At 37.4% G+C, this 7,924-nt stretch overlaps 1 pseudogene; it reads left to right on the forward strand.

The window, feature by feature from the left end:
* Positions 1-886: 886 nt before the first annotated feature.
* On the forward strand, positions 887-6,140 carry LOC120560542 (annotated as a pseudogene).
* Positions 6,141-7,924: the final 1,784 nt, after the last annotated feature.

Raw genomic sequence — 7,924 nt, forward strand, 5'->3', positions numbered from 1 at the left:
CTATAACAACTATGTTATTATATAGTAATAAAGTTGTGTAGAACAGGGATCTTCAACAGGGGGTCTGGGATCCCTAGGGGGTCCTCAGAGTCAGTGCATTTGTATTTAAAGATGATGCAAATATCTAATGTGATGAAGAAAACTTGCCACATGATGCTGGAGAGAGGCAGGATTAGTCACACTATTCATTGTTACTGTTATGTACCTTTAATTTTTTTTTCCAGTAATTCCATAAATTACTAGAGACAAAATACTATATTGAAGCAAACTGCTTATTTTCATTCCTTCTTGTTTACCTTACGTAAAAATTGGTATGTTATACAATCTATATTTTTTCCTTAAATAAACTATTGAGTAGTGTAAAGTCACTCAAATTGTTCAAACTGTTTTTACTCTCAGTGTGTTCTGAGTGACAGTGTGTGTTATCTCAGTGAGGATTATTCATAGTGTTTGGCTGCACTGAGCCTGTTTTGAGACGTGTGTTAAGAGTTGTGTTGCTTTGAATGAGTTTTGGAGGTGATGTGAACTGTGTAGCTCAGGTGACTGTTGGTAGTGCAGACTGTGGTTTGAGTTTTGCACATGTGACTCCAGTTGTGCCCACTGTCGTTTAGCAATAAAAAAAACTGTAGTATCACATGACATATTTAAAAGTTATTTTATTTAGATGTCCATACCTTCATTATTAAATTTGTATATTATTAGCAAACTGGACCTGTAACATAAAGTGTTACCTGATATGTTGCTGTACTTGAATTACCTAATTGTCATTGCATTTCTGTACAGTGGCCGAGACGGTTCAACACAAATACAAAAGCCACAACACAAACACAAAAGCTACAACACAAACGCAATAGCCACAACACAAATGCAAAAGCTACAACACAAACACAAAAGCTACAACACAAACGAGAAAGCCACAACACAAACGCGGTGGATGAGGAGGAAAGTTTCGTTGTCACTCACTTTCGTTGTCGCTTATGTATTTGTGTTGTGGCTTTTCCGTTTGTGTTGTGGCTTTTGTATTTGTGTTAAACCGTCTCGTATTTCTGCATATTTTGTCGCTGTGTTTTTGGTCTAATTTGACTGTAGTGTTCCGCATGTCCCTCATGTCTTTCATTTCTAAGAATGCAAACTCAATATTTGAAGGATGTTAGCACGGCTTGGCAAGTACAGACAAATATGAGATTTTTTTATATTAAGTGTTTAGTACAACCAGCAGGAGAACAGTTAGTGATTCGTGAATTTTTTTTTTAGTTTTTGATACTCTGTATAATAATTAAACTGAATACTCTTTTACAAAGTTATGCATACAGTTATTTTTTCCAAAATATTGTTGTAGTAACCAGCAGAAGACCAGTTATGAGTGACGTAATTTTGGTGACACTACTCTGTGTAATAATGAAGCTATTAAGTTTTTATGTTGTATCTCTCTTCGGTGTTGCACTTTGTAGACGGTCCCTGCGCAGCGCGCACTCTTCTCCCAAGCCGGCTGCTTATATTTCAATTTTATTTGTCCAGGTCTGAGGACGACTCGTTTTGATGAAAACCAGGTTCTAGCTCGTTGTCTACCTTACGGTAGGAAAGAGGCGTCGTTTGTGTTTTGATAAGTTATTGATGACGGAAGTTTGGTGACTCATTCCAACTCACCGGACATGATGGGTTTATGTATGGTGTTAAATGGAGCCGATTCTCCTCACCTCGCAGTCACTCTATATGTCTTGACAACAGATCACTTCTCCTCAGGATTTGTTGAGAGCAAAATCTATACATGAAGGATATACCTACTCTGTGATAAACTACAAACAATATTGGACTTTAAACAAAACATCGGCGGCAAAATGCCAAAAGAATTTGCGGATGAATATCAACCTTTGCTTATTAAAGAAACCAAAGATAAAAAGCGACCCAAGGTATGTGGATTATCAGAAAATAAGAGTTTTAAATTATCATCTGTAGACGATAGATGTTTATATATGTAAATACTTGTTTTGTATCACTTTTTATTGCAGTTTCCGAACAAATCACTTCTGCTGGCTGCGTGTGCTGCGTGTATAGGGGGAACCTTTCAGTGTGGATATAATATATCTATCATCAATGCTCCCACAACGGTAATAACCCTACTCTCTGTCACTGGACTTATTGCACAGTATTGATGCACAGTATTAACACTATTGTAGCCTACTCATGTTACAAACCTAATAGATTAGTCAGTAGTTATAAATATATATGTATTTTTCATATGTAGTAGGCCTAGCTACATATCGACGACATGTCTGGTAAATATGCATGCACAAATATATCTCTTTAATATTTTTGATCATCAGTCATTTTAATTTCACCTGCTGAATTTGCATGTTGTGTTTTTCTTTTGTCTCCAGCATGTGCAGAATTTCATCAACCAAACCTGGAGGGAGCGTTACCAAACTGACATATCAGCAGATGTTCTCACCCTGCTTTGGTCCACTATTGTGTCTATATTCACCATAGGAGGACTTCTAGGAGTGACAGTCGGTGGGACATTATCTGTGAAGCTGGGGAGGTATACAGAAAGATGATATGGCATATTTTGGCAAAATGACCCTATTCTCCATAGCCAATTGTATTTCAGTTATAAAGCAGTAATACAATGTTACTTTTCCAGGAAAGGGACGCTGTTGGCCAGTAATATATTTTCATTAATGGCTGCTCTGCTAATGGGTCTAAGTTACCCTACAGGATTATTTGAATTACTCATCATTGGACGTCTTCTTATTGGAATATATGCAGGTAAATAATCCAGAGTGTACCAGTGAAACACATCATTGTATTATATGTGTAATAATCTCAATATATATTTGGTTTGAGTATAAGAAGCTATCTAGGCCAAAATTGAATACTTAACATACATACTGTATACACCGGTACTAAGCACTATAATATACATACATACATACGCATGCATAATGTCAGAATGTATGAGTATGAGGTATATATGAATGTATGTATGTGTGTTTAAAAAGGAGGTTGGGGTGGATGGCTGGGGCAAACTAACGTGACTTTTACCCAGGAGACAGATGTTCGTGTCATAGAACCTAGTACCGGTACATGTATGTGCAAGTGAAGTATTACATTTTGGCCAAGGCAGCTCCTTATAGTTTGAACGTTGCATGTAAAACTTCTGAAAACTTCTGAAATCTTCTTCAATCATGTTTTATTTTCACAGGCATTGGCCTTTGTATTCAACCTCAGTATTTGGGTGAAATAGCTCCAACTGCATTTCGTGGTGCCATGGGAATGGGAACTTCTATTTTCATCACTGTTGGGATCTTGACTGGACAAGTGATTGGCCTTAAGTACGTTAACTCTAGGCATATTTGATTTTCACACAAAATATTAACCTTTCCGTAGCATCTGTGTTTGCAAGATTGAATTGCTATATTTTGATTTTGTTTAGACATGTCTGTGATTTCACAGAGAGCTCCTGGGTAAAGAAGAGCACTGGCCCATCCTGCTCTCCACCACATGTATCCCAGCATTGCTGCAGCTCCTGATCCTACCCTGGTTTCCAGAGAGCCCGCGCTACCTGCTCATTGACAAAGGAGATGATGAGGGATGTAAGAAAGGTAAACTTAAACTGCAACTGCTACACAGTTACTTCCTTTTCAATCTATCTTTGGCCTGCAAAGCTGGATGTAGTGCACATGACAGCATAGTTTCAAAGGCTGAGGACTCCCTTTGTCTGGAATCACCAGAGGCAGAGAAACATTTGTCCTCATGGCAGTGAGTTCAAGCATGTGATAACATTCTGGTAACACCAAGATGATGTGAAATGGTTTGAAACCTTTTAACCAGAACTCAAAAACAGACCTTGTAGCCTGACCTGAAGACAAGAATAGTGTATGTGGAGAAAACTACAAGCACGCTTGTCATGTGTTTTCCTGCCTGCAGCCCTGAAGCAACTTCATGGTAAAGCTGGCTGTGATGGTGAGTGGGCGGATATCGAGAAGGAGAAAAATTATTTAGTGGATTTCCAGGCCAAGAAACCCTGGGAGCTCTTGACTGATCGTAGTGTCCGCAGGCAGCTTCTCACCGTCTTGCTGCTCAACGCTGCACAACAGCTGAATGGCATCAATGCTGTACGTACACGATCATATACCCTGTTGTCTTTCAATATCCTCTGTCCTGCTGTCTCTCATAACGTGGAATCTATTTCTCAGTGCTCACATTGCCAACTATTAAGAAATACCTCCAAAGATTACTAAAATATTATTTTTTTTAAGGCAAAAGCTCTGTTTTTATGACTCCATGCCGGCAATAGCCGTGGCCAGAGGCATTATGTTTTTGGGTTGTCCGTACTATTCCTGTGAACGTGATATCTCAGGAACGTCTTGAGGGAATTTCTTTAGGTTTGGCTTAGATTTAGGAGGTGAAATGTCACTGTGAACTCACGTCTCTCCCATTCTCATGACCGCAATATCTCAAGAACACCTTAAGCAACGCCATTTGGTCAGATGGTGAATTGGTAACACTAATCTTAAACTGTGGTGATTGTTTGGATCTTCTGTGCTGCTGGGTTGAAGATGTGTGTGACACATCTACGTTTCGCCCAATAATAAACTTAATACATTTTGTTAAATTCCTTCAACGTCTTCTCTACATATATTATATGAGTCTGGACAGACATGAATGTAAACTGTGACTTGACCGGTTGGCAGAGGCAAACAACCGCTATTTCTAGTTTATTTGTAATATTTATTTTTTTTGGTCTATATTTCCTGTAGATTTACTTCTACGCAGATTACTTGTTCAGACAATCTGGTATCCCCGCTGATAAAATACCATATGTGACCGTTGGCACTGGTGCCTGTGAATGCATCACAGCTTTAACATGTGTAAGTATGAGTTTTACATTATATTTTTGTGTCCATTACTTTCTTACAGTTCTGATGTTCCTTCATGCTACAGAAAAAAAGATAAATAAGAGTAGGTGCCCAACAACAAGGATAAAACAGTCAAGACCTTTCTAATAAATACATCAAGATTTGGACTAAAGTTTGGAAAGTTAGAGCACTTAGGGAAATAAAGTAAAACAGAACACCAAAGTGGAAAATTGTATTTAAGAATACAAACAGAACAGGAACATGACATAATACTGTACATGTGGTGAAAGGAAACAAAACATAAAACACAGCAAGGATGAATAAAATTAGTAAAACGGCACATACAATGTAAAACAGGACAGAACAAAACTGACAATATCCCATAAAAGGTCAAAGTTAAATTCAGAGAAAGCCTGGAGAGTCTATTTAGTCTTGTGACATGCTGTGTCTCACAGGGTATGCTCATTGACCGTCTGGGAAGGAAAGTGCTCATTACGGGAGGATACACACTGATGAGTATCTGCTGCATTTTATTCAGCGGGCCGCTCTCTTTCCAGGTGACTAACCTCATTGTAAAAAAATAAGATACAGTATTTAAACCATTGTTTTATGCAATATCTCACATTTGACCATTGATAAGACTTCTACTTTGTGCTAACATTTCTTTTGTGTGATTTTCTTTCTCTCAGGATGCCAGCCCAGTATTTCCATACATGAGCATGGTGTGTGTATTTGCTTTTATCCTGAGTTTTGGCTTAGGACCAGGTAACTAACTTTTTCATCCATTGGAGTCTTTCCTTAGCAGCTGCTGTTGCACCACAGTTATAACTAATGGGATTTCTTTTGTTGTTTGTTGGTTCTGTGAAGCTGGCGTGACAAACATTTTGACCACTTGAGCTATTCACACAAACGGCCACGGCCTGCAGCGTACATAATTGCAGGATCATTGAACTGGTTGAGCTTCTTCTTCATCGGCCTGGTCTTCCCTTTTTATGTGGTAGGAGTCCAGAAAGTATATCTTCATTTTTAAAGGTTTTGTCATTATCTTTGAAAATTTGGAAAAAAAAAATACAAAGCTTGGATGTTTGAGAGATTTGGACTCACTTGTGTTTTATTCTGTTTTATTTGCACAGATCGGGCTGCAGCAGTACTGTTTCCTGGTGTTCCTGGCCGTCTGCTCCTTAATGGCGATATACATTTTCCTTTTTGTTCCTGAAACCAAGAACAAAACCCGTTGGAAATCAGAATGAGTTTCAGTCCAGAAAGGCCCGCGACTGCTGATGGGGCAGGGACAACACTGTGATCGACTTCTATATGAAATATTACCTAAATGGTCGAGCAATTAAAGCATTTTTTATGTCTCACAATATTTGTGTCACAAAGATTAATAACTGCCATGAGGATTTATAGTCCACACACGCACAACAAAATAGATCACTATGGAAATACTGTAAATGATGGTACCTTGCTTAAACTTCAGAGATGTAGGCCTACAGAGTAGTCATATACCTTTTCAGTTCACATACAAATATAGCCTCATACATTAAAAATTACCTTGATGTGTACAGAGCTGTATAGTAATGAAGTAGAACTACTTCACTACTGTACTAAAAGGCTGTATCTGTACTCTACTGGAGTATTATTTATTTCTCCTACTTCCACTTTTACTTGAGTACATATTTTCGATGAGTTTAATACTTTTACTCAGATAGATTTTTTATGTGCTGCATCGTTACTCGTTACTGTTGTGAATGCCTCTCTACGGAGACTGTGTAGGTTACAGTGTGTTTAGTTACGGCTACGTTAGTTACGTACGATAATTACGTAAAGAAATCCCCAAGATAGCGTCTTTTCATTACGGTTGCCTGTTCAGAAGTCAGAGACAATGTAAATTTGTACTCTTTCTATTTAGTTATTGTTGCAGCAGATGAAGCTATTCCTGAGTTGTTTCAGTCTGCCATGAGTACTGAATGTTAACTGTTTGACCCTGTGATGTGAAGCTGCTAGTTTATCTGTATTTTGCTAGCTTGCTAACTTTCCACTACATCACACATTTTATTTCAGTATTTGTTAATAAGTGATTAATAACCTACTGTTATATCAGATAATAGTAGTTATAACAGCTGTGACATTAAAAGTACCTTTTGGGGTTTATTTCAGAAACTTCCTTCATATCCAGCAATGAACAGCTTGTAACTGCTTTAATACCAAGTAAAAAGTTGAACTCCAACAATATGATATTCAAAATTTGACTGCTTTCTTTAATAACTACATAACACAATACTTGTACTTTTACTTTTATTACTTGGGTAGTACATTTTAAAATAAACTACTTGCAATACTTTAGTACAAAAATGTTGAATACTTTAGTACTTCCACTTAAGTGTTGTGCTTAAAGAGCACTTCTACTAAAGTCACTTTTTGATAGAGCACTTGTACTTTTACTCAAGTATGGGTCTCAAGTACTTTATACACCTCTGGATGTGTAATATTTTGGGTATGATCAATGTTGGTTTGTATAACTTTAATTAAGAGTGCTCTATTGAGACTTTTCAATAAAGATCAAGTTATGAAAAACGTTTCCTAATCAGTGTGAACAACCACAACATTGTATGCCATTTAGGCTGCCTGATATTTGAGTTTTCTGACCTTTCAGTGTGGCATGTGACCCAAAGAACAAAGGATTCACTGAAGTGTGTATCATGCATGTATTTACAGGGGCGGAAGATTATTAGAAGTATTGATTTGCCCTGAGTATTACTCAAACAGCCAAAATATTATATGTATGAAAAATGCTCAAGTAAAAGAACTAATGTCGTTTTTGGAGAGTACAGTTAATAAGTTACATGTTTACTGTAAAATAGCTTGTGTGGCATCCTAACAGTAACTATTTCAGTATAAAGACATGCAGCAACCAACAAAATTTGAAGAAGTTTGACACAAACTTAACTGCAATATCCTAATAGTACAACAAAAGCATAAATGTAGTCCACTCTGTCATTGTTGCCTGTTTCAAAAGCACCATACTCTTTCTCACCATAATTATCTGTATGAGTGAAAGTAAA

This window comes from Perca fluviatilis, chromosome 6 (genome assembly GCF_010015445.1).
Source record: "Perca fluviatilis chromosome 6, GENO_Pfluv_1.0, whole genome shotgun sequence".
Lineage (NCBI taxonomy): Eukaryota > Metazoa > Chordata > Actinopteri > Perciformes > Percidae > Perca > Perca fluviatilis.